Source organism: Pleurodeles waltl, chromosome 9 (assembly GCF_031143425.1).
Source record: "Pleurodeles waltl isolate 20211129_DDA chromosome 9, aPleWal1.hap1.20221129, whole genome shotgun sequence".
NCBI classification, from domain to species: domain Eukaryota; kingdom Metazoa; phylum Chordata; class Amphibia; order Caudata; family Salamandridae; genus Pleurodeles; species Pleurodeles waltl.
The window spans coordinates 27,678,598-27,705,881 of record NC_090448.1 but is presented as its reverse complement, the minus strand read 5'-3'; the positions used below and the strand labels follow the sequence as shown (position 1 = coordinate 27,705,881).

Genomic DNA, 27,284 nt, shown 5'->3' with positions numbered 1-27,284 from the left:
TTTTATATCTTCTCCAAAGTGCCAGTAATACACATATTTAACCCAGCAACCATGGGTTTGCTGATAAGCAGTAGTGCTAAGAAGACTGCCACCCCTCTCAGCTGGTCATCACTCTGCAGTTTCACTGCGTGGCTCGCAGCATTGTCACATGGTTTAATCACTCTGAGGTCACAGTAGATCAGATATACTTCTATGCAATTTGCCTCCCAACATATCCAAAGACTTACAAGGGAGCGGTGGATAAAGCAAATGAAAAAATAGCCACCTTTGACATATGGAAAGTATTCGCTTCACCCCAACTGGGTGGGCAGCAATACAAACAGAAGTTCAGCTCTGATGAACCAAACAACATGCAACATGGCTAAAAATAATACTTATGCTCCAAAGACTGTCATTGGTCCCAGGAGTAAAATACAGAGGAAGATTTACAGAGACCGCCGCACTTTATGAATATACTTCACTAAACATCAATCATTTGGGAACCCTGATCCCAATTGTTTGCATCCTCTTTCTAATGCTCGGAGATATTGTGGTTTAAAGAAGTGGTTGAAGTCTAACATTGTGTACCAATTTTCCACCTGTCAGTGGAAAATGTTGTGTATAGTGGGTCCAATAGTGGCTGCTCCCCCACCTGTGAAAACTCTGTCCAGCAGGTGTAACCATCACACAGAGCCCCAGCAGCCTCGTTAACTGAAAATTATCCTTTCTTTGAAAAACAAAAAAATTCGCACACAGAATAAATATTTCCTATGATTACATCCAGCTTCACTTTTGGATGGTGGATTTTTGAGGGATTAAACCATTTTTGGACTTAATTACATGTTTTGGCACATTGTGAGGAGCTTTTGTTAAACTCGCTAATGTGCCCTCAAGTATAGCTAAAGCCACTTAGATAAATGAAAGATCTATAACAGCATATGTGATGCACTGTAACTTCTAATATGTTTGTTCCCACTGACTATTTACCGGAAACAACTTCATGGCAAACTGATACCTGATGATTTTCCTCTGAAGGAGAGAGCTCACAGACCTTCTCGTATGGGCTAACATTGTTCAAGGATGACCATCTTTTGTGTTCTTTTATCTTAACATCTAAGCACTACAGAACTCTCAGAGTTGCATCTATACCATAAGAAAGTGCTAGAGCCTTCATGTTTCATTTGTTGCTCACCATAATATTTACCCTGATTTCTGGAAAAGCAGATCTAACTGGTATTACAAAATCCAAGCTAGGCCCCCATCAAGAACATATTATAGTAGTGCTTCTCTGGACCACTAGACTCCTGCTCTCCACACACATTTTTGCACACTCTCAAAGAAATACACAGGCTGCCAAACCCTTTAGGGTTCAAATTGAAAACAGAATGTCTTGCCTACAAAGTCATCCATCTAAATCTCACCATTCCTTCTTGAACTCCTCCACATCTAAAAGGAGTATAAAGAGGTTGGAGGAGTAGATAGATCCACAGAACTCATCGAAACACTCAAGTTTAAAATCTTTCAAGTGCAAAACAGTACCTTCTCTGGTCCACAACATCCTTCTGGACCTCACTCCTGCTGATCTTCGAACAGCACCAACCTCCAAGACATTAGGCAACAACTGAATGATGAACCTGAATGAATCAGCACAACCATAATCTAAACTTCGAAACAGAATTTCAAATTAATTAAAATCTAGAGCCCTAAGTTGCTGTTGCCATGTCTGTTACAGACTCAGCACCTTATAGAGCTCTATAGCCTCAATCTGAAACATCAGGTCTTGCTTGATCCATACATTTTTAACTGTGTTCTATATTTACTTCTTAATGCCTCACAATGAATATATGCTATTTAAAAAAAGGAAATATATTCGGAATTCCAAACTTAAGTCCACCTTCTGGAGAAAACCTTGGCGTCCTGGCTGTGCTACCTCTGGAGGGTCAAGTGTGTAAGAGCAGTCATTTTGTTTTAACATTGTAGTGAAACAGTATTCAAGGTCGTGGGACAAAAGTGGTAAAAGAGACCCAGTGACTCATAGCTCAGGGGAAGCAACAACCGCGCCAGAGAAAAAAAAGGCCTCACTGAAAGTATCTTATGTTGAAGAAACTTTACCAGTGTTTTGTATTGCCGAGTACCCTATGTCAGCAACATAAACTGTCTTAACAGTAAAGTAGGACATTGGGTCAAAGAAATTACTACAGAAACCTCTGTACAAATGTTCTTTTTGCTGCAGTCCAACAGGCCACTCTTGCAGCATTACTAAAAGCTTTGCGTGGAAAAACGTAATACCAGGCGAAATTAGTGCGCAGCTTCTTCCTCCTCATGTAAGTCCTGCAGTAGGAGAAGTGGCAACGAAAACCACTTGGTAACCACAGTTTACAAATGATAACAAAAGCACAAAAGTTGATTGACAGCTGACAGAATATGTAAGCTACCAAGCAATGCAAAACATAACCATGCAAATCCTTGTAAATTAAGGTGAAACAAAAACCGTATAAGTGTCCAGACCTCTGAATAACTCACTTGCCCCATCTGACACTTTGTCACCTATGCAGTTTAAACCATGTCGGACTACTGATCTGGGACCTCTCTGACAGGCTCCTACATTTTCCGGGTTAATCTCTTGAGTGCAACTGTCAGGAAGGCAATTGGTCCCAGGCAGAGAATGACAGGAGGCAAAATGTAACATTTAATTAATACAGTAAATGTTGAACAACTCCAAATATGTTCAGACCCCACCATTTCCCACCATCTAACACGGCAGAGGATTCTCGACCTCTTTAGTACTCTTAGAGGGTAAAGGAATTTAGAACCACCTTTTTCTACGAAATAAGGAGATTTAACATTGACATAATCGCATGCTTCCATTTTGGATTGTTTGGCGCCCAACTTAGTATATATAATATCATTCTTTCACTATTATTTGAACATGACATTCTTTTTAATAACATTGCGCATATTTTTGTGAACTTCTTAGCTCTGACATTCTGACAGCCAAATAGGCTGTAAAGTCAGAACTTGAAATCCTATTTCTGAGAAAAACGAAACTGTGGTGTTATGTGGAGCCAAACAATAACTCAATTGTTTCCCTTCGAATAAGATGTGTAACATCAATGCCTGAGGAAAAAGCAGACTTCACACCCTCATTAAATACCCGTTCATTACTTATACAAAAGCACTGGACTTAGGTGACCATAAGGGTGTATATTTGTGCTCCTTGCCAGATGTCTTGAAGATAACAAATAGGGAAGTGCGCATTTCACAGTTTTTGAGGGCGTACGACAGGACAAACAAGACACGAATAGTTAAGACACAGTACTATATGTATACTTTTTCAGCCCTCGCCAGGCTAGCACTATCAACCACTTGCCATGGGTTTATCTCATCTGCAAGTAGCCAGTGATCTTTGACAAAGTTTCCCCTCAGAAAAAGCTATTTTAAGCAACAATAGTAACCAACTATGAGTAAACCAGTTAGCAATCCATTGCAAAAGACCATTTCTCATTTTAAACATATTCAAATGTGCAATCAATATGATGCGGCATGCTTTCTCCTAAGTGGTGTCTTTCTGCTCTGCCTTTTGTGTGATGGTGCATGCTAGAATGGAGATAAGTCATAGGAACGTCTGGGTGGCAATGATGCTAGTGGAGGCAAAATGGGTAGATAGTACTTTTAGTTATTAGAACACCTATTATTACAGTCAATAGAGCAGATACAATCTATTACAGTAATCCAACCAAGATTGTATTACATCAGACACTAATGGAGTGCTGATCACCCAAAAGAAAATAAAGGATGTTCTTAAGGACATGCAGAGACAGAAAACACAAAGATGCACCGGCATGGATACAAGCTGATATGGAGTTGTTGCTGATAGTTAACTACTAATACTATAGCCTTAGCAGAGGGCCCAGGTCTGATGTTCACAGTAAATTGTTCCAGCAAGCATTGTGGCTGAAAGAAGCAAAGAAATAAGTCAGGTGAAATGTTTTAAAAACAATTATGGTTCATCCACAATTACATGACAGAGAATCCGTCAGTCTAGATGCAGATTTCGGTCCAGATTTTCTAGTGCAGTGCTTCCTAAACTTTTGAGAACTATGACCCAATTTTTCTAACAACAAACCTTTGGGACCCACTTAGCTTTAATGGACTAACTGTTTGTAAACATCACAGCCTTGACCATGTCCTTCGATATTAGACTATGGTCGATATTGATCTGCCCAGAATACTGGCAGATGGTAATGTGTACTGGAATCTGCAGCTGGAATATTTTTCAGAGTGGGGTGCTGGTTTATGGCATCCATAAACTAAGATCACAAGACTTCTTAAAAATCTTGGTGCTGATACTAGTGATTTTAGCAAATCCGAGAAGTCCTTTTCTTGCATAAGGCCTCTTATACATTTCCGAGTTAAAAGAGGGTTCAGTGCTGCATTTTGGAGAAAAAAAAAAAAAGTATATATATATATATATATATATGCACACACACATACATATTCTCTCTCATTCATTCGCTCTCTCTCTCTATTTCAACATGTTCCTCAAATAAGTCAGCCATGAAACAGCAAATGTGGTTTGCCAACACGTTTCTCCAAGATAGTACATGTATGTTTTAATTCACATACCTCATGTAAGGTTAAACATTATGTTAATAAGGATTTGTAAAGAGCACTAAAAATCCTCAAGTCTAAGGGCACTGAGGGAAGAGATTCAATAGAACTGAAAAGATGAGTGTTAAGGTGAATGTGAAAGGGGATAGTGCAAAGCTCTAGGCGTGGGCATTTCACGGTCTAAGCACAAGCACAGTCAACATACGCCCTCCCATCTCAAATAACGGGGCCGAGGAGCGCTAGCTGGGGAGCAGACTCTCAGATTTTAAAAGGGAAGTTAAGCCATAGGAAAATCTGGGATATAAACAGATGAAGCATGAACTGGAAGCCTGTGCAGTGATTTTAAAATAGATTTAACATTATTGAAACCGGAGAAAGAAGCAACGGACAGACTGCACAGCTCTGAACAACTTGCAGCTAATGGAGAAGCCAGATTTGATGCCCAGATATCTGGCATTGCAATTACCAACATTGGACCCAATCAAGGCTGAGATGACAGTCAGTGGAGAATTTGATGTATTTGAAGAAGTTGTGCGGGGAACTTGAGACTACAGGTCTTTACAAACAACGTCTCAGTCATGAACTTTTCACCTACAGATCATTGATTTCAAACATATTATATTAATTAGGTCAATGACAGCAAAACGAGACCACAACACCCAGAAAGCATTAGGCTGTCACACAGTTCATGACTTGAAACAAAGTCCATAATGTCCTGGTAGAAAGTGTCTACTCGATGCAGGTGGGACATACAGGCAGAAACAACAGAGGTTTCTGGGTTTGTCAGTTAAGAGTTGTCCTCACTATTGACTGCTAGACTCCTAGCGCCTGCAGGGGGCACAGGATTGGGTCCAAGTTCACTTATCCATATCACAGAATTGCAACTAGGAATGTTCCCATGGCAAGAACCTCGGTTCTGTCCGGGTTTCATTTTAGCCAGTGTCTAGCATACAACTGCTCGCAGTGACGTTGTTGTAAGGACAGTCATCCAGACAAAATAGGGTTTATATATTATCAGGGTATGAAAGAGTTGAAAACCATTAGAATGTATCAAAAGAGAATAGTGGTTGAACGTCAAGACAGACAGGGAAAGAAGATGGATCACTGGAGGCAGCTTCAGAGAAGATAGTGTCCAGCATAAGTCTCTTCAAGCAACTGTCCAGAAAAGATGGGAACCTGTCATAAACAGATCGTCAGGACCACAGTTTTTAAGGCTGTGGAGAAGAGGTTCATGCTTGACACTGGCGGATTTTCCAGCTTTGCCAACAGTAACCACAATATATGTGTTATATGAATTAATAAGCTCTTCTTACAATACCACTTAAGTGCTCAAATACTGATTTCAACTTCTAAGATGGTTATGCATAGATGGTATGTATACATCTAGGCTCCAAACAATTTTAAAAACCTATCTCAATGTTATTGTTCCAATAACATACTACAAAACAGCAACAACTTTTAGACCTATTTATCGAGAAAGAAAGCGCAACCACTCCTACGGCATATCATCTACCCTGCTCTCAAAGCACATATAATGTTGCAAAGGAAAGAAGACCCCCACACCCGCAACAAATTTCAAGGGCTCATGAACTCCATTATATTAATCTTAAGTACTTCTGTATATATATCTCAACCTACCTTCTCAACAGTGTTCCATCATCATAAGAGATATCAGTGAAGAAGAATAAACCAATCCCAAATAGAAGCTAAGACCAATCATTGCAAAATGACAAACGGGGATAAAGAATCATAAGAAAGTTTTAGAATCTATGTATTCGACAAGTGAATGTATACCAATCAAACAACAATAATTAAATCCCCCTCGGACATCTGTGAAACCCATCTGTGCAGTTGCTTCTAAACATCCGGCCTACTACTCTCACTGGTGACCTGAAGAGTTCAGATTACAGCATGACTTGGAGATTTATACCAAGAAAACACAGGAACATTTATAGGATATAAATATATGTGGCACAAGTTTCACAGGAAGCCAAAAACGCAAGTAAAACCATACTTCAGCCTAGGATAGGCAAAGCCCGCAAGGATGTAAAGGTGGACTAAAGGCAGGAACTGGGAAGGATTGGGCACACCAGCCACAGGAAGGTGAAGTCAAGACCCGCACAGCAAGTGCAGAGCTGGAAAACCTTTTGTCTAGACAGTGGCAATAAGCAGACAAAATCAACCGATAATGCTGTCGGGCTGCAGTAGATAGTGAACGCCAATTCACATGATGTAGGAACAGAAAAACCAAGAACTACTCAACCAACAACTAACTGCGATTGCTTTATTTACAGGTAACTTGAGTTATTCTGAAAGGTTTTACATTAGGAAAAAAAACACCTCGTCTTAAAGTGAACTTGTGATCAAAAACATAAATGTTCATAATTTACAACATTACATATGTGTTTCTCTCTGGGTCTGATCCAGCGAAATGACATGGTTTCAGTTGCTTGGTATGTCAAATGTGAAGCAATATGTTGGTGTCTGCACGACAGACGTGGCCATTTTGCACAATGGTATTGTGTGCAGAGGATTTCCTGCAATCAGGCCCTAGTGCCCCCACCGCTTTTCCATAACACGTATCCCACCCATTGTATCACTGATTCAGCTTCTATTTCTTCAGAGATAGAAATGCGATGAGCAGCCTGAACATATGTTGCAGAAATGCCATTCTAACACTGTACCTACATCCACACTGAAAACCTTCAACATTAAGTGTTAGATTTTGCCCTATTTCTGTACAATAACTTGAAGATAATAGGTTGTTGTTCACTACGCACGGATGTGTTACAAGATCCGGGTGCTGCCCAGACACCGAGAAAGGAAAATATTGCTCTCAATGATGCTTTTGTGAAGAGATTGTGTACAAATAGCTGCCTGGGACCCATTAGTCCTGAATCAAGCAGTACATTTGAAGACTGGTGTTGAGACGAACACTAAATATTAATTTAAATTGTAGGCACCAGCAGGAGCGGGCCATCTCTCAGCCCCTCACTCCAAATTTTGCTGCAACAACGTGATAAAAACGAGATTACTTCAAACTGTGCCTGTAGCTTTTTAGGATAGAACATACAGAGCTTTTCTCTCGTTCTTCTTAGTATTGCTTTAATCTCCACAAATGACTCCGAGACAGCCTGAACTGCAAATACAAAATCTAGGAAAATCAAAACCATAGAGCTCCAATATGACCATTATCTTCATGGCCAACTTAAGGAACATATCGCAGTGCCCCAAACTCTGTTGTTTGGTCAGTATGATTTGTGATGAATCCAGGGCAGAGCTCAACCCGAGACAAGTACAAGAATTTCAATAACAAATTAAGGAAATTGTCTCTACCTGATTATATAAGAGCTTCTACAACGTCTCCCATGTTCTCGCTCATTTTTCTACTGTCAAAACATAAATGTAATTGTATCTTGATCACCAAGTCCTTCATCTCATCTTACTCTTGAATTGCAATTCAGTACAACTTTATGAAGGATACCACAATGGTAGTTTTATCCTACAATTAAGCACACATGTTGCAGTTTAGATTGTTTTCCTTATAGTGTCATTGATAGTTTGCACCAGCAAAGCAAAAAAAACTGTTTGTTCACTATGTAAAAAAATAGTTAAAAACGCACCTAATCTATTGTTTAACAGTGAATTTAAAATTTTCACACCACTGTAAAAAAACAAAAAACCTTAAAGATTCTACTTCACAGTTATAGTATGTTATGAATCCTTTAAATCTGTGCCTTCGAACAAGGCAGGTATAATTGACATTAACCCTCTTCCACCAAATCTCTACCCTGTTCTTTAGTTGCATAGCACCCATAGATGGAAAGTCCACTCGATATAATTTGTTTAGGAGAGCAGCTACAGAAGAAAACATTCACTCGTCCTATGCACAGCTGTCAAGGCACGTGACAGTCTGGCTACAGACAAAAGCACCACAAGGCACAGAGAACAGAAGTGTAGTGCACTACACAGCAACTGGCAGTCCGCACCCCGCTGCTGCTACAGCAACTTGTGTGCAGAGAAAGTTGGGGTGGTGGGTATGGGGAGCAGCACAACTTCACTAGCAAGTCACAGTCTGCGGATCCTGAGACACAATCGATCAAAGAAGATGCATGTTCGGAGGGCTCCACAAAGTCACATCTGAAGACCAGGGTAGGTTCTGTCACCTCTGTTTACAAAAGCAGTTTCCTAAACGCTGCAGAGGCTTCTATCAGAATAACTGCAGCTGCAGGAGTTCTTAAAGGGGCCCACAAAAGACTTATTCATGTCGCAACACATTGAGCAGTGGCAGCTTCATGACAACGTACTCCCACACCTAAATAAAAAGGGCGATACATTTCATTATTGGTTCCACCGGGAAGCAGCGTAGTTCTTTCAATGGGGAATTAGTAGGGGTCATGGTTTTTGTCAATTTAGGATCGGTTTTATTGTAAGTGTTGCAGTCTGTGAAACACACCATAAGCTAGCCTGTAATGTAATTTATGGCCTAAAGTTTACATATCATTTAATGGGTCACACAAAGACCACGCAAGTATTGCCAACGGCAACAGGTCTGGCTTATAAATGAAAGTGCCTCTTTCATCAGTATTGGGTGTAGGCAGTCATACCTGCACTCATCTGTGCACTCGGGCATCCGTTCACTCATCCACTGGCTCATTCTTGCATTCATCCACTTACGGAAACCACAATAAAGCACAAATACATCATCTGCTAAATAAATTAAAAGTGGCAAAAAAACTAACACAGCGGACATATGCTTGCAACAGCAAACAAAATTAAACAAAGCAGTAGGTGACAGCTACAATGTTATTGCTCATAGCCTTTCACTGTTGTAAAGATTCTGCTTGCCCCCAAATTTAGAACTAACATGTTGGCCATCTTGGAATAGTAAAACGATGATAGAATATGGAAAATGTCATTCCATGAGGGTCACCTAATTTAGAGGCAGTGGCTCCATGCACCACACTGCAGGCGAAATGAGTGTAATGCAAGAGACTTGTTAGCACTATCTTGGGTGCTACAGTATGCTCAAAAGAAGGAAAGAATGCAAGTCAAGCTACAAAAGAAGTAAAAGAGAAACTAAAGAACTTGCCCAGCTGCCATGACACTTAAGTGCACCACTCCCTTTCAGATGGATGTACAAATGTCAACACACGTGGAAAGGGAGCCAAATGGACAGAGAGAGCAAGATTTGTTTTAATATTTTAATTTTCATTCCAAGATCCTGCCAGACAACTACGCTTGCCAGGCATTCCGGAAAGTTTCTAGCTATAATTATTCTAGTTCACATCTTCCTTCCACACATACCCTTTGTCACAGAGGGTAATCAACACCAAAATTCTTGATTATAAAAAGGTAATGTGTGAGATTTCATGTAAGAAAACGCAGTCTGCATCTTTAACGAGACTCAAAAACTATACACCTTTTAAGGCCTATTGGCTTTAATATGTGTGTTTTATAATAATTAAAAGAAGTCTACTACCTTTGTCTCAACTCTTCCTAACAAATATCTATAGGATCTGAAATAACTTTCCCAATGTACCAATAAGACAGAAAGCATTTGGCTTGACAACATAACCAACTAAACTGCGCATAAAATTGCAACAATCATGCATATAGTTATAAAATTACAAACTTGTACAAAATTACAGTTGACAAAGCAATACGCAACCCCTTTCAAAGGGCTTTACAGGAATTATTACAGTAAAAATCTACTCCAAGATTCTGTTAGCGAGAGTGACCGCCACCAAACCTTTGCCTAATACAGCAAACTGTGAGGTTTCATGTAGCAAAAATTATGTCTACGGCCTGCAAACAGATGGACGATAATCACTTCTAAAGGCTATGAGCTTTTGCAAATGCCTTTTTATCATCAATAACCCACACCTACTACATTTGTCAGACGTTTTCCTGATGAACTAACCAGGCCTTGTCACTAGCTTGTCACCATACCCAACTCAGGCCTACTGAGATGAGTGTAAGCTTTCCCACAAAGCAACCATTAGGCATTCATCACAAATGTAAACAAAATTAAAGTTAGCAAAAACATAATACTATTTTGCCTGAGAGGGCCCGAAAAGGATTATCAAAATGCAATGTTTTTATCCGTATGGTTTATTGCAAGGTGTTATATATACTGTTATATTCTGTGATGGGTAAAATAATTTGGAATGGTGTTACATATTATAGAATGTTCTGTGTAGATAAAGCCCCAAGTTGAAGATTGTTCGAGTTCAGCTACGCACACCAATCAACATGGAAGTCCTGTGGGTCTGATGTTCTTCAGAGAAAAGAGTATTTTCATTTAATTAATTTGCGATTATATTTCTTTATGGATTATCTTTATTACAGAAGGTTAACCAACACCAAAACCCTTTAGCTACTCCAAACATTAGACAGAGTCCATTTAACAAAATACCCCTCTGAGGGCTTCATCGCAGAGTAGTAACAATCCACTCTAAAAGGCCTACTGATTTTAATAAATGTGTCAGACATACCATCTTTATAGCAAGTTTCTTTAATGAATAGATCAGGCCTTTAGCCCTTATGAGTGGCCCACTATTGCCAAATGAGCCCTGTTATATTGAGTACATACGCTTTCCCACAAGCCAAGAGGTGCAATTCAAGCACTGCTTTTCAGTGAAAGCGTACACCTTAAGACCAATCCACTGCTGCACTAAATGAAACCAACACGTGGGCTGAGCTTAAGCCCCTATCTCTGTAGTACTTCTGAAACCTCTTTTTCAGTCGATCATGTAACGTCTGGGGACATCGCTGTACAGCTAGACCTAAAAACTGATACTGTGTACCCAAAACAGGTTGACACCAAAATGTATACACTGTAAGAGAAGTTAAGTTCACAAGTAGACAACACTTGAAAGGCGACAATCACAGGCAAACAACCTAATTACTTTAAAAGATTTAAAATAAAACTAAAAAAAAAAAAAAAAAAAAAAAAAGGAAGCAAAAGTAGCAGTGAACCAAAAGGGGGAAAAATAAAACAGATCAAAAGAAAAGATGCAACTAGCGGAGCAGAAGTGAAGTGGGAAATGGGTCAATTTACAGAATTACAATGGACACTGTATGCCAATTAATCAGGACCAGTGGTGAAAAGGAGAACTGAAACATATCAGATCAAAAATGGTAATCCGGTACAATGGCAACTAACTGAAAGTTTTTAAATATATATATACACACACACATACATACATACAAAAAAGACACTATTCCAATAAAGGAGATCCCGTGTAACTGACTGACAAAGCTGTTGGACCTGGCTTCCACTGTGAGACTCGGCTATTGCACGTTTCAGATGGTAAAACATACACTCATGAAAGGCAATGCAAGTACTCCAAACGAGGCAGAATGATACATAAAAAAAAAGCCAACACCATAAGGTGCATAGTAATGCTCCTCTGGGCGGATCCAAATGTATAAAGAACAAGTAACGGCAGTACAGCTGAGCCAAACCAGAACTAAACGGGGTAAGGCTGGAATGACAAGTGCATTGCATCCCAGCAGCTACTCAGTCCGAAGCGGTAAAAAAAAAATCATGACATACCAGAGCAAATAGTTCAGGCAAACATAATTTGCAGTGAATATAAAAGTAATGGAGCTTGTTTTGCAGTGGGAATTCAAGCTTCATCGGGCACGTTAACGTGCCAGAGGTCTGTATAAAGTCACAGGTCAGGGCAATGAATGATATTGTGTTGTATGACTCTACATCTGGGAGGGATGTTCTATAAGATCAGGTTATTGGGCAGTCAACAAGACACAGGGGGTGGTGAGGAAGTTTATAAGACATTGGGACGGGAAGTGTACAAGACCGAGGGGGTTGGGGATATGTCCAGCAGTATCCCAGGCGTGGAGGAGGGGCGGGGTACACGACTCCGGACGTGAGGTACGGGCAGTCCCACAACACCCTGGAGAAAGGGGCAGTCTACAATACCCTAGGCAGGTGGGAGAGAGGGACCGTCTGCAAGACCCCGGGTGGGTGTTCGAAAAGGGCAATCTAGAAAGCAGGGGTGAGCACTCCGATACCGGGTGGGAACCTACTAAACTAGAAAGGGAGGGGGCAGCGTACAAGACCAGGGTGGGACGGGTGGGGGAGAGGGACAACCTACAAGACCAGGGTGGGACGGGTGGGGGAGAGGGACAACCTACAAGACCAGGGTGGGACGGGTGGGGGAGAGGGACAACCTACAAGACCAGGGTGGGACGGGTGGGGGAGAGTGGCAACCTACAAGACCAGGGTGGGACGGGCTGGGGGAGAGTGGCAACCTACAAGACCAGGGTGGGACGGGCTGGGGGAGAGGGGCAACCTACAAGACCAGGGTGGGAGAGAGTGGCAATCTACAAGACCAGAATGAGACGGGTGGGGGAGAGGGGCAACCTACAAGACCAGGGTGGGACGGGCTGGGGGAGAGGGGCAACCTACAAGACCAGGGTGGGACGTGCTGGGGGAGAGGGGCAACCTACAAGACCAGGGTGGGACGTGCTGGGGGAGAGGGGCAACCTACAAGACCAGGGTGGGACGTGCTGGGGGAGAGGGGCAACCTACAAGACCAGGGTGGGACGTGCTGGGGGAGAGGGGCAACCTACAAGACCAGGGTGGGACGGGGTGGGGGAGAGAGGCAACCTACAAGACCAGGGTGGGACGGGGTGGGGGAGAGGGGCAACCTACAAGACCAGGGTGGGACGGGGTGGGGGAGAGGGGCAACCTACAAGACCAGGGTGGGACGGATGGGGGAGAGGGGCAACCTACAAGACCAGGGTGGGACGGATGGGGGAGAGGGGCAACCTACAAGACCAGGGTGGGACGTGCTGGGGGAGAGGGGCAACCTACAAGACCAGGGTGGGACGTGCTGGGGGAGAGGGGCAACCTACAAGACCAGGGTGGGACGGGTGGGGGAGAGGGGCAACCTACAAGACCAGGGTGGGACGGGTGGGGGAGAGGGACAGCCTACAAGACCAGGGTGGGACGGTGGGCGAGAGGGGCAACCTACAAGACCAGGGTGGGACGGGTGGGGGAGAGGGACAGCCTACAAGACCAGGGTGGGACGGTGGGCGAGAGGGGCAACCTACAAGACCAGGGTGGGACGGGTGGGGGAGAGGGGCAACCTACAAGACCAGGGTGGGACGGGTGGGGGAGAGGGACAGCCTACAAGACCAGGGTAGGAAAGCATAAAAGACCAAGGTAGGAGGGGTGGTGCAGTGTACAAGGCCAAGGGAGGAAGAGGTGTGTGTGTGTGTGTGTGTAGGGGTTGGGGGTATTGTATTGTATGACACTATATCCCGAAAGGGCGTGCTACAAGACCAGATTGGGGGCCTTCTACAAGACTAGGGTGAGGGGCAGTCAACACGACATGGGAATGGTTTGGGGAGTGTTTTTTGGGGGGAGGGGGGGTCACAAGAACTCAAGAGGCCTGTCTTCATGACACGGGGAGGGTTACACAAAATTAAGGGGAGCTGCAGAACATAGGGAGGGGGCCCAGAGCCTCTTTTATATCTGATATGTATTGCCTTAGGCATGACTAAGGCCCCCCTGAAGAAGTGACCCCCGATCCAACACCTCCCCCTCCCTTCCCTCGGTACCGCAGGTGCTCCCATGAGGCAGGGATGCTGACTGACTGGGGAGGGGGCAGTGGACATGACCCGGGGAGGGGGCAGTGGACATGACCCGGGGAGGGCAGTGCACGTGGAATCCGATGTCACAGGTGCGCAGCGCACATGACCCTGGCAGGGGCCACTCTCTGTAGGGCAGGGCTCACAGTACACGGCCGGGGTCGCCCTGGAAGACCAGCGGCAGGCCCCTGAGACAGCGGCTCTCCTGGTGCAGGACTCTCCGATGCACCACGCCCCGGGCTGGAGGGGGCGCCGCTGGCCGCGCTTTCCCTATCACCGCCCGTCCACCATGCACCGGACACCCCTCCGTCCTCACCTCCCTCGGGCCTGCTCCGCTAGGCCGGTATCTTCCTGTCACCCTCACCGAGGACCTTCTCGCCCCCCCCACGACACTTCCGCTTCCGGAACGCTCGCGGTTTGTTTTGTTTCGGCTGCTCCCCCTGCCCTGCACACAGTGCGCATGCGCGGCGCGAGGACCGTCCGCGAGCGGGTGGTTCCGCGCTCCCGCCGGCGTCACGACACAGCGCTCGCGTGCACGCACGGGAAAAAACGAAACAACGTATAGAAGTTATGTAACCTCACAGTTCAGTGATAATTCCTTATATATTTATAAGAACACATTCATTCTCACAAGGCTACTTTTCCTTGTCCGTTTTGTAATCTAGTTTTTATTGAATTATCTTTTGTGCTCACTCGGGGCACGTTGCTCAAAAGTGGGATCTGTACGGCGTATAAATGCTGTTGTCTTTTTATCGTTACTCGTTTGATTTCCTATGAGCCGCGAGTGGGCATACTCGTGCGCGCATCTGGTTCCCAAGTATGGATAGAACTGAAATCAGCCGCTCTCGCGACAGTCACCGCGCATGCGCACACCGCGGGTGGGCTCAATCTGACAGCCAAAGGCAAACAAATGACGTCGACTCCCTCACTACTTCCTGGAGTGACGTAGGCGCGTCACGTGACGGAGCTGCGTCACGTGACGGAGCTCTTCTCTCCGGGACCCCATAAACTGGGGGTGAAGATGTGGGAGTCCCCAGGGGTGCAGTCTGTAAAGAGGCCTATTGCCGGGCGTGACGCACTAAATACACTGCTCGCGGTGTTCGGGTCAGCAGCTCGACTCTCCCTTAATAACCTGGCCCAAGGACAGGCCCCAATTCTGTAACAATGTGTGGGAGAGCCCGGGTGGCTCTCTACGTCCCTCCCCTGTTTTATTCAAAGACAAACTTAGTTCAGATACGTGGGCGTGAAGTAGATACATGGCGCCACCGGATACAAGAAGAAAATGCAAACCAATGAACAATGAAAACAAAGCAAGAGGATACCCCCGACTGAAGTCCCTCAGTCTCTGGCTGGGTTGGGCCACGGATGGGGTCTCCCATTCCGACCATCGTACTCGTCTTGGCTGGTGTCATCCCCCAACTGCGTAGGGGTTTGGCTCATGGGCGGGGGACGAAGGTGGGGGGGACAAGGGGACACAATACTTTCCCCTCTCACATCTATTATTCAGAGGGCCATTAGCGCACAAAAGCGCTACTTATGATAGCCCTGTACGGACCATCCTCCAATCTGATGGGAACAGAATGAAGGTGAGTCTGGAGGCCCTTTTCCTCTGCCCTTTTGTTTGTCCTGTTCACAGCTGTGGGCATTAAGGGTGCTCATAAGAACAAAGGGCACGAGGAGGAGAAAAGAGTTTTGGATGATTACTGTCTGCATCACCTGCCGCCTTGAAGAGGAGCACTGCAGGATGCCTTCAAGAGGAGTGACAAGACAATGAGGAAGCTCTAAAGAGATAACAGAGTAGCACTCAGCCTGACACCTGCAGGCTAGAAAGGAGACTCTGTGAAACACAATATTTGTACTTGCCTAAGATCACACCAGTTGATAAAACAGTGAAGCCGAGATTGAGCCCAGATTTTACCTTTTCACACAACAATTTAGCTATTAGAAGGGTATATTTTTCTAACATTTATGTTTAATGTTTTGATTTCTAGGTAATGAAGGGCTTGATTACAGTGTGGCTAACAGGGAGAAGCCATATTTCATTTTGGGCCGTTATGCCTAGCGTTATTATTTATGATGTTGTTATCGTTACATACTTCAGCATATTGAGGTATATTATCTTTTCTCTATCTTTTCTTCACTCTACTCTGAAACAATCTACCCTATGCCACTGCACCCTACAGCACTTTTCTCCACTCTGTGCTACTCTACGCCACTGCAATCTATGCTGTACCACTCCACTCTACACCACGCCACTGCAATCTATGCTATTCTACTCTAACCATTGTACACTACACCCCTGCACTCTGCCAGTGCACTGTTTACCACTTTACTCAAAACTAATGCACTCTATCCCACTGCACTCTATGCCAATCTACTCTGCACCACAGCACTCTATTCCACTGCTTTCAATACCACTGTAGTCTGCGCCACAGCACTCAATGCCACTGCACTCTGTCACTCTACAATACACAACTGTAAACTGCAACCCTCTATTCTGCAACATTACACTTTCTGCCACTGAACTCCACGCCACTGTACTCTGCACCACTGCACTCACTGCCACTGTGCTCTGTCCCACTGCACTCTTTTCTGCACCACTGCACTCTAATCTACTCTACACCACTCCACTGTAGGGCACTTCACTCTTCTTTGAAATCATCTCCTCTATGCCACTGCAATCTACGCAACTCCACTCTATGCTATGCCAGTCTAATCTATCTTGCACCACGCCAATGTACCCTGCACCACTCCATTCTGCTCTGCACCACTCTGTGCTACTGCACTCTACATCATTATGCTAGGAGAGCAACAATCTACCCTTCACCACTATACTCTGCAGCAATCTACTCCATGCCACTGCACTCAATCCCACGCTATTCTACTCTGCACCACTGTACTCTATGCCACTCTTCTCTACTCTGCATCACTGCACTCTACACCAATGCATTCAATGCCACTCTACTCAACAGCACTGCCCATTATGACACTCTACTCTGCAACACTGCACTCTGCACTGAACTATACTCCTCTCTACTCTGCACCGCTCAACTATATGCCACTCTACTGCACTCTACACCAGTGTACTATATGACACTACACTCTATGCCACTCTACTCTGCATCACTGCACTCTACACCAGTCTACTCTACCTTGCACCACTCCACTCTACCATGCAACGCATCACTCTATGACACAGCACTCTGAACCACTGCAATCTATGCTGTGCCACTCCACTCTGCTCCCCTCTTCACCACTCTACGCTACTGCACTGTACGCTAAACCAGTGCAGTATTCGCCAATGCACTCTACGCCACTTTACTCAAAACCAACGCACTCTATATCACTACACTCTACACCAATCTACTTTGCACCACTGTACTCTATGCCACTTCACTCTAGACCACCCAACTCCACTCTGACACTTCACTCTGACATTGCACTCCATGATACTAGACTCTCACACTCTATTCCGTTAAACTCTAACACTTTCTCCATTCTGTAACTCTCTACACAACTCCCTATACGCCACTCCATTCCACTTTACTCCACTGTATGCCACTCCACACCAATCTATGCCACTTCAATCTACGATACTCTACACAATGCCACTGCACAACCCTCTATGCCACTCCACTATACAAAAATGTACTATGTTCACTGTAACACTCTACCCAACTTTCTCTATGCCACTTCACATTACTTACCTTCACTCTACTCCAGTTCGCTCTTCCTTATGCCTTTCCACTCTACGACACTCTGCCACTCCACTCTATGACACTCTATTACACTGTGACACTACTCCACTCTACTACTACTACTTTATGGCATTGGCGCTTGATTAGAGATTCAGATCGCCTTCTCACTCATATGAGACGTGAGTCCGATTTATCTTCGCCGTTTTGGTTACAAGCACTCTGTAGGAAGTTGGCTCTGTATGTGCTATTTCAAAGTACGGAATAGCATGCACAGAGTCCAAGGGTTCCCCTTAGAGGTAAAATAGTGGTAAAAATAGATAATACTAATGCTCTATTTTGTGGTAGTGTGGTCGAGCAGTAGGCTTATCCAAGGAGTAGTGTTAAGCATTTGTTGTACATACACATAGACAATAAATGAGGTACACACACTCAGAGACAAATCCAGCCAATAGGTTTTGTTATAGAAAAATATCTTTTCTTAGTTTATTTTAAGAACCACAGGTTCAAATTTAACATGTAATATCTTGTTTGAAAGGTATTGCAGGTAAGTACATTAGGAAGTTTGAATCATTTCAATTGCATGTATACTTTTCAAGTTATTGACAAATAGCTATTTCAAAAGTGGACACTTAGTGCAATTTTCACAGTTCCTGGGGGAGGTAAGTTTTTGTTAGTTTTACCAGGTAAGTAAGACACTTACAGGGTCCAGTTCTTGGTCCAAGGTAGCCCACCGTTGGGGGTTCAGAGCAACCCCAAAGTCACCACACCAGCAGCTCAGGGCCGGTCAGGTGCAGAGTTCAAAGTGGTGCCCAAAACGCATAGGCTAGAATGGAGAGAAGGGGGTGCCCCGGTTCCGGTCTGCTTGCAGGTAAGTACCCGCGTCTTCGGAGGGCAGACCAGGGGGGTTTTGTAGGGCACCGGGGGGGACACAAGCCCACACAGAAATTTCACCCTCAGCAGCGCGGGGGCGGCCGGGTGCAGTGTAGAAACAAGCGTCGGGTTTGCAATGTTAGTCTATGAGAGATCAACGGATCTCTTCAGCGCTGCAGGCAGGCAAGGGGGGGCTTCCTCGGGGAAACCTCCACTTGGCAAGGGAGAGGGACTCCTGGGGGTCACTTCTCCAGTGAAAGTCTGGTCCTTCAGGTCCTGGGGGCTGCGGGTGCAGGGTCTTTTCCAGGCGTCGGGACTTAGGTTTCAGAGAGTCGCGGTCAGGGGAAGCCTCGGGATTCCCTCAGCAGGCGGCGCTGTGGGGGCCCAGGGGGGACAGGTTTTGGTACTCACAGTCGGAGAGTAGTCCGGGGGTCCTCCCTGAGGTGTTGGTTCTCCACCAGCCGAGTCGGGGTCGCCGGGTGCAGTGTTGCAAGTCTCACGCTTCTTGCGGGGAGTTGCAGGGGTCTTTAAAGCTGCTCCTTGAAACAAAGTTGCAGTCTTTTTGGAGCAGGTCCGCTGTCCTCGGGAGTTTCTGGTCGTCGTCGAAGCAGGGCAGTCCTCAGAGGATTCAGAGGTCGCTGGTCCCTTTGGAAGGCGTCGCTGGAGCAGAGTTCTTTGGCAGGCAGGAGACAGGCCGGTGAGTTTCTGGAGCCAAGGAAGTTGTTGTCTTCTGGTCTTCCTCTGCAGGGGTTTTCAGCTGGGCAGTCCTTCTTCTTGTTGTCGCAGGAATCTAATTTTCTAGGGTTCAGGGTAGCCCTTAAATACTAAATTTAAGGGCGTGTTTAGGTCTGGGGGGTTAGTAGCCAATGGCTACTAGCCCTGAGGGTGGGTACACCCTCTTTGTGCCTCCTCCCAAGGGGAGGGGGTCACAATCCTAACCCTATTGGGGGAATCCTCCATCTGCAAGATGGAGGATTTCTAAAAGTTAGAGTCACCTCAGCTCAGGACACCTTAGGGGCTGTCCTGACTGGTCAGTGACTCCTCCTTGTTATTCTCATTATTTTCTCCGGCCTTGCCGCCAAAAGTGGGGGCCGGGGCCGGAGGGGGCGGGCAACTCCACTAGCTGGAGTGTCCTGCGGTGCTGTGACAAAGGGGTGAGCCTTTGAGGCTCACCGCCAGGTGTTACAGCTCCTGCCTGGGGGAGGTGTTAGCATCTCCACCCAGTGCAGGCTTTGTTACTGGCCTCAGAGTGACAAAGGCACTCTCCCCATGGGGCCAGCAACATGTCTCTAGTGTGGCAGGCTGCTGGAACTAGTCAGCCTACACAGATAGTCGGTTAAGTTTCAGGGGGCACCTCTAAGGTGCCCTCTGGGGTGTGTTTTGCAATAAAATGTACACTGGCATCAGTGTGCATTTATTGTGCTGAGAAGTTTGATACCAAACTTCCCAGTTTTCAGTGTAGCCATTATGGTGCTGTGGAGTTCGTGTTTGACAAACTCCCAGACCATATACTCTTATGGCTACCCTGCACTTACAATGTCTAAGGTTTTGTTTAGACACTGTAGGGGTACCATGCTCATGCACTGGTACCCTCACCTATGGTATAGTGCACCCTGCCTTAGGGCTGTAAGGCCTGCTAGAGGGGTGTCTTACCTATACTGCATAGGCAGTGAGAGGCTGGCATGGCACCCTGAGGGGAGTGCCATGTCGACTTACTCGTTTTGTCCTCACTAGCACACACAAGCTGGCAAGCAGTGTGTCTGTGCTGAGTGAGAGGTCTCCAGGGTGGCATAAGACATGCTGCAGCCCTTAGAGACCTTCCTTGGCATCAGGGCCCTTGGTACTAGCAGTACCAGTTACAAGGGACTTATCTGGATGCCAGGGTCTGCCAATTGTGGATACAAAAGTACAGGTTAGGGAAAGAACACTGGTGCTGGGGCCTGGTTAGCAGGCCTCAGCACACTTTCAATTGTAAACATAGCATCAGCAAAGGCAAAAAGTCAGGGGGCAACCATGCCAAGGAGGCATTTCCTTACACAACCCCCCCCAAACGAAAGAGGATGAGACTAACCTTTCCCAAGAGAGTCTTCATTTTCTAAGTGGAAGAACCTGGAAAGGCCATCTGCATTGGCATGGGCAGTCCCAGGTCTGTGTTCCACTATAAAGTCCATTCCCTGTAGGGAGATGGACCACCTCAACAGTTTAGGATTTTCACCTTTCATTTGCATCAGCCATTTGAGAGGTCTGTGGTCAGTTTGAACTAGGAAGTGAGTCCCAAAGAGGTATGGTCTCAGCTTCTTCAGGGACCAAACCACAGCAAAGGCCTCCCTCTCAATGGCACTCCAACGCTGCTCCCTGGGGAGTAACCTCCTGCTAATGAAAGCAACAGGCTGGTCAAGGCCATCATCATTTGTTTGGGACAAAACTGCCCCTATCCCATGTTCAGAGGCATCTGTCTGCACAATGAACTGCTTAGAATAATCTGGAGCTTTTAGAACTGGTGCTGAGCACATTGCTTGTTTCAGGGTGTCAAAGGCCTGTTGGCATTCCACAGTCCAGTTCACTTTCTTGGGCATTTTCTTGGAGGTGAGTTCAGTGAGGGCTGTCACAATGGATCCATATCCCTTCACAAACCTCCTGTAATACCCAGTCAAGCCAAGGAATGCCCTGACTTGAGTCTGGGTTTTTGGAGCTACCCAGTCCAGAATAGTCTGGATCTTGGGTTGGAGTGGCTGAACTTGGCCTCCACCTACAAGGTGGCCCAAGTAAACCACAGTTCCCTGCCCTATCTGGCATTTGGATGCCTTGATAGAGAGGCCTGCAGATTGCAGGGCCTTCAAAACCTTCTTCAGGTGGACCAGGTGATCCTGCCAGGTGGAGCTAAAGACAGCAATATCATCAAGATAAGCTGTGCTAAAGGACTCCAAGCCAGCAAGGACTTGATTCACCAACCTTTGGAAGGTGGCAGGGGCATTCTTTAAAGCAAAGGGCATAACAGTAAACTGATAATGCCCATCAGGTGTGGAGAATGCTGTTTTCTCTTTTGCTCCAGGTGCCATTTTTATTTGCCAGTACCCTGCTGTCAAGTCAAAGGTACTTAAGAATTTGGCAGCACCTAATTTATCTATGAGCTCATCAGCTCTAGGAATTGGATGAGCATCTGTCTTGGTGGCAGAATTGAGCCCTCTGTAATCCACACAAAACCTCATCTCTTTCTTTCCATCTTTGGTGTGAGGTTTGGGGACTAAGACCACTGGGCTAGCCCAGGGGCTGTCAGAGCGCTCAATTACTCCCAATTCTAGCATCTTGTGGACTTCCACCTTGATGCTTTCCTTAACATGGTCAGACTGTCTAAAGATTTTGTTCTTGACAGGCATGCTGTCTCCTGTGTCCACATCATGGGTACACAGGTGTGTCTGACCAGGGGTTAAGGAGAAGAGTTCAGGAAACTGTTGTAGGACTCTCCTACAATCAGCTTGCTGTTGGCCAGAGAGGGTGTCTGAGTAGATCACTCCATCTACTGAGCCATCTTTTGGGTCTGATGACAGAAGATCAGGGAGAGGTTCACTCTCTGCCTCCTGATCCTCATCTGTTACCATCAACAGATTCACATCAGCCCTGTCATGGAAGAGCTTAAGGCGGTTCACATGGATCACCCTCTTGGGGCTCCTGCTTGTGCCCAGGTCCACCAGGTAGGTGACCTGACTCTTCCTTTCTAGCACTGGGTAAGGGCCACTCCATTTGTCCTGGAGTGCCCTGGGAGCCACAGGCTCCAGAACCCAGACTTTCTGCCCTGGTTGGAACTCAACCAGTGCAGCCTTTTGGTCATACCAAAACTTCTGGAGCTGTTGGCTGGCCTCAAGGTTTTTGGTTGCCTTTTCCATGTACTCTGCCATTCTAGAGCGAAGGCCAAGTACATAGTCCTCTATGTCTTGTTTAGGCTCATGAAGAGGTCTCTCCCAGCCTTCTTTAACAAGAGCAAGTGGTCCCCTTACAGGGTGACCAAACAGAAGTTCAAAGGGTGAGAATCCTACTCCCTTCTGTGGCACCTCTCTGTAAGCGAAAAGCAGACATGGCAAGAGGACATCCCATCTCCTTTTGAGCTTTTCTGGGAGCCCCATGATCATGCCTTTTAATGTCTTGTTGAATCTCTCAACTAAGCCATTAGTTTGTGGGTGGTATGGTGTAGTGAATTTGTAAGTCACTCCACACTCTTTCCACATGTGTTTTAGGTATGCTGACATGAAGTTGGTACCTCTGTCAGACACCACCTCCTTAGGGAAACCCACTCTGGTAAAGATACCAATGAGGGACTTGGCTACTGCAGGGGCAGTAGTTGACCTAAGGGGAATAGCTTCAGGATACCTAGTAGCATGATCCACTACTACTAGGATATACATATTTCCTGAGGCTGTGGGAGGTTCTAGTGGACCAACTATGTCCACACCCACTCTTTCAAAGGGGACCCCCACCACTGGAAGTGGAATGAGGGGGGCCTTTGGGTGCCCACCTGTCTTACCACTGGATTGACAGGTGGGGCAGGAGAGGCAAAACTCCTTAACCTTCTGGGACATATTGGGCCAGTAGAAGTGGTTGACTAACCTCTCCCACGTCTTGGTTTGTCCCAAATGCCCAGCAAGGGGAATATCATGGGCTAAGGTCAGAATAAACTCTCTGAACGACTGAGGCACTACCACTCTCCTAGTGGCACCAGGTTTGGGGTCTCTGGCCTCAGTGTACAGGAGTCCATCTTCCCAATAGACCCTATGTGTTCCATTTTTCTTGCCCTTGGACTCTTCAGCAGCTTGCTGCCTAAGGCCTTCAAGAGAGGGACAGGTTTCTTGTCCCTTACACAGCTCTTCCCTTGAGGGTCCCCCTAGGCCTAAGAGCTCAACCTGATAAGGTTCAAGCTCCAAAGGCTCAGTTCCCTCAGAGGGCAGAACTTCTTCCTGAGAAGAGAGGTTCTCTTTTTCTGACTGTGTTGCAGTTGGTTTCCCAACTGACTTTTCTTTCCTCTTGGTAGGCTGGGCCATTTTTCCAGACTCCAGCTCTACTTTTTCACCCTGTGCCTTGCATTGTGCTCTTGTTTTTACACACACCAGTTCAGGGATACCCAGCATGGCTGCATGGGTTTTTAGCTCTACCTCAGCCCATGCTGAGGACTCCAGGTCATTTCCAAGCAGACAGTCTACTGGGATGTTTGAGGAGACCACCACCTGTTTCAGGCCATTGACCCCTCCCCATTCTAAAGTTACCATTGCCATGGGATGTGCTTTAGTCTGATTGTCAGCGTTGGTGACTGTATAGGTTTTTCCAGTCAGGTATTGGCCAGGGGAAACCAGTTTCTCTGTCACCATGGTGACACTGGCACCTGTATCCCTCAGGCCCTCTACACTTGTCCCATTAATAAAGAGCTGCTGCCTGTATTTTTGCATGTTAGGCGGCCAGAAAGCTAGTGTGGCTAAATCCACCCCACCCTCAGAGACTAGAGTAGCTTCAGTGTGGACCCCGATTTGCTCTGGGCACACTGTTGATCCCACTTGGGGACTAGCCATTCCAGTGTTACCTGGATTGGAGTTTGGAGTGGAACTTTTCTTGGGACAGGCCTTGTCTCCAGTTTGGTGTCCAGACTGACTACAGTTTCGACACCAGGCCTTTTTGGGATCAAAGTTTTTACCCTTGTACCCAGGATTGTTTTGTGAAGAGGCTCTGGGCCCACCCTCCTGTGCAGGTTTTTGGGGGCCTGTAGAAGACTCTTTACTATTTTTATTTTTGGCTGTCTCACCACCTTTCCCCTGGGGAGGTTTTGTGACCCCTTTCTTTTGGTCACCCCCTGTGGAAGTTTTGGACACCCTTGTCTTGACCCAATGGTCCGCCTTCTTTCCCAATTCTTGGGGAGAAATTGGTCCTAGGTCTACCAGATGCTGATGCAGTTTGTCATTGAAACAATTACTTAACAGGTGTTCTTTCACAAATAAATTGTACAGCCCATCATAATTACTTACACCACTGCCTTGAATCCAACCATCTAGTGTTTTTACTGAGTAGTCTACAAAGTCAACCCAGGTCTGGCTCGAGGATTTTTGAGCCCCCCTGAATCTAATCCTATACTCCTCAGTGGAGAATCCAAAGCCCTCAATCAGGGTACCCTTCATGAGGTCATAAGATTCTGCATCTTTTCCAGAGAGTGTGAAGAGTCTATCCCTACACTTTCCTGTGAACATTTCCCAAAGGAGAGCACCCCAGTGAGATCTGTTCACTTTTCTGGTTACACAAGCCCTCTCAAAAGCTGTGAACCATTTGGTGATGTCATCACCATCTTCATATTTAGTTACAATCCCTTTAGGGATTTTCAACATGTCAGGAGAATCTCTGACCCTAGTTATGTTGCTGCCACCATTGATGGGTCCTAGGCCCATCTCTTGTCTTTCCCTTTCTATGGCTAGGATCTGTCTTTCCAAAGCCAATCTTTTGGCCATCCTGGCTAACTGGATGTCCTCTTCACTGGAGTTATCCTCAGTGATTTCAGAGTTGTTGGTCCCTCCTGTGAGGGAACCTGCATCTCTGACTATTATTTGTGGAGTCAGGGCTTGAGAAGCCCTGCTCTCCCTAAGTAGGACTGGAGGGGGGGGAATTTCCCTCCAAGTCACTATCTTCATCCTCTGAGTTGCCATCCTCAGAGGGGTTGGCTTTTTCAAACTCTGCCAAAAGCTCCTGGAGCTGTACTTTGGTAGGTTTGGAGCCCATTGTTATTTTCTTTAGTTTACAGAGTGACCTTAGCTCTCTCATCTGTAGATGGAGGTAAGGTGTGGTGTCGAGTTCCACCACATTCACATCTGTGCTAGACATTATGCTTCTAAAAGTTGGAATACTTTTTAAGAAACTAAAACTGGTTCTAGAATCTAATTCAAACTTTTAACAAACTTTTAAACTCTAAAAGAAATGCTAACAGGGACTAACACAAGGCCCTAGCAGGACTTTTAAGAATTTAGAAAACTTTTCAAATTGCAAAAATCAATTTCTAATGACAATTTTGGAATTTGTCGTGTGATCAGGTATTGGCTGAGTAGTCCAGCAAATGCAAAGTCTTGTACCCCACCGCTGATCCACCAATGTAGGAAGTTGGCTCTGTATGTGCTATTTCAAAGTACGGAATAGCATGCACAGAGTCCAAGGGTTCCCCTTAGAGGTAAAATAGTGGTAAAAATAGATAATACTAATGCTCTATTTTGTGGTAGTGTGGTCGAGCAGTAGGCTTATCCAAGGAGTAGTGTTAAGCATTTGTTGTACATACACATAGACAATAAATGAGGTACACACACTCAGAGACAAATCCAGCCAATAGGTTTTGTTATAGAAAAATATATTTTCTTAGTTTATTTTAAGAACCACAGGTTCAAATTTAACATGTAATATCTTGTTTGAAAGGTATTGCAGGTAAGTACATTAGGAACTTTGAATCATTTCAATTGCATGTATACTTTTCAAGTTATTGACAAATAGCTATTTCAAAAGTGGACACTTAGTGCAATTTTCACAGTTCCTGGGGGAGGTAAGTTTTTGTTAGTTTTACCAGGTAAGTAAGACACTTACAGGGTCCAGTTCTTGGTCCAAGGTAGCCCACCTTTGGGGGTTCAGAGCAACCCCAAAGTCACCACACCAGCAGCTCAGGGCCGGTCAGGTGCAGAGTTCAAAGTGGTGCCCAAAACGCATAGGCTAGAATGGAGAGAAGGGGGTGCCCCGGTTCCGGTCTGCTTGCAGGTAAGTACCCGCGTCTTCGGAGGGCAGACCAGGGGGGTTTGGTAGGGCACCGGGGGGGACACAAGCCCACACAGAAATTTCACCCTCAGCAGCGCGGGGGCGGCCGGGTGCAGTGTAGAAACAAGCGTCGGGTTTGCAATGTTAGTCTATGAGAGATCAACGGATCTCTTCAGCGCTGCAGGCAGGCAAGGGGGGGCTTCCTCGGGGAAACCTCCACTTGGACAAGGGAGAGGGACTCCTGGGGGTCACTTCTCCAGTGAAAGTCTGGTCCTTCAGGTCCTGGGGGCTGCGGGTGCAGGGTCTTTTCCAGGCGTCGGGACTTAGGTTTCAGAGAGTCGCGGTCAGGGGAAGCCTCGGGATTCCCTCTGCAGGCGGCGCTGTGGGGGCTCAGGGGGGACAGGTTTTGGTACTCACAGTCGGAGAGTAGTCCGGGGGTCCTCCCTGAGGTGTTGGTTCTCCACCAGCCGAGTCGGGGTCGCCGGGTGCAGTGTTGCAAGTCTCACGCTTCTTGCGGGGAGTTGCAGGGGTCTTTAAAGCTGCTCCTTGAAACAAAGTTGCAGTCTTTTTGGAGCAGGTCCGCTGTCCTCGGGAGTTTCTGGTCGTCGTCGAAGCAGGGCAGTCCTCAGAGGATTCAGAGGTCGCTGGTCCCTTTGGAAGGCGTCGCTGGAGCAGAGTTCTTTGGAAGGCAGGAGACAGGCCGGTGAGTTTCTGGAGCCAAGGCAGTTGTTGTCTTCTGGTCTT

The 27,284-nt window shown here is 46.0% G+C and overlaps 1 protein-coding gene across 3 annotated transcripts in view; it reads right to left on the bottom strand.

Moving 5' to 3' along the window:
- USP19 (ubiquitin specific peptidase 19) overlaps positions 1 to 14,661 on the bottom strand; it is a 458,230-nt gene extending 443,569 nt beyond the window's left edge. For all 3 annotated transcript variants that reach the window (XM_069206188.1, XM_069206190.1, XM_069206191.1), the window contains exon 1: positions 14,531 to 14,661. The gene's annotated coding sequence lies outside the window, so the exon portion shown is untranslated. The remainder of the gene's footprint in view (positions 1 to 14,530) is intronic.
- Positions 14,662 to 27,284: the final 12,623 nt, after the last annotated feature.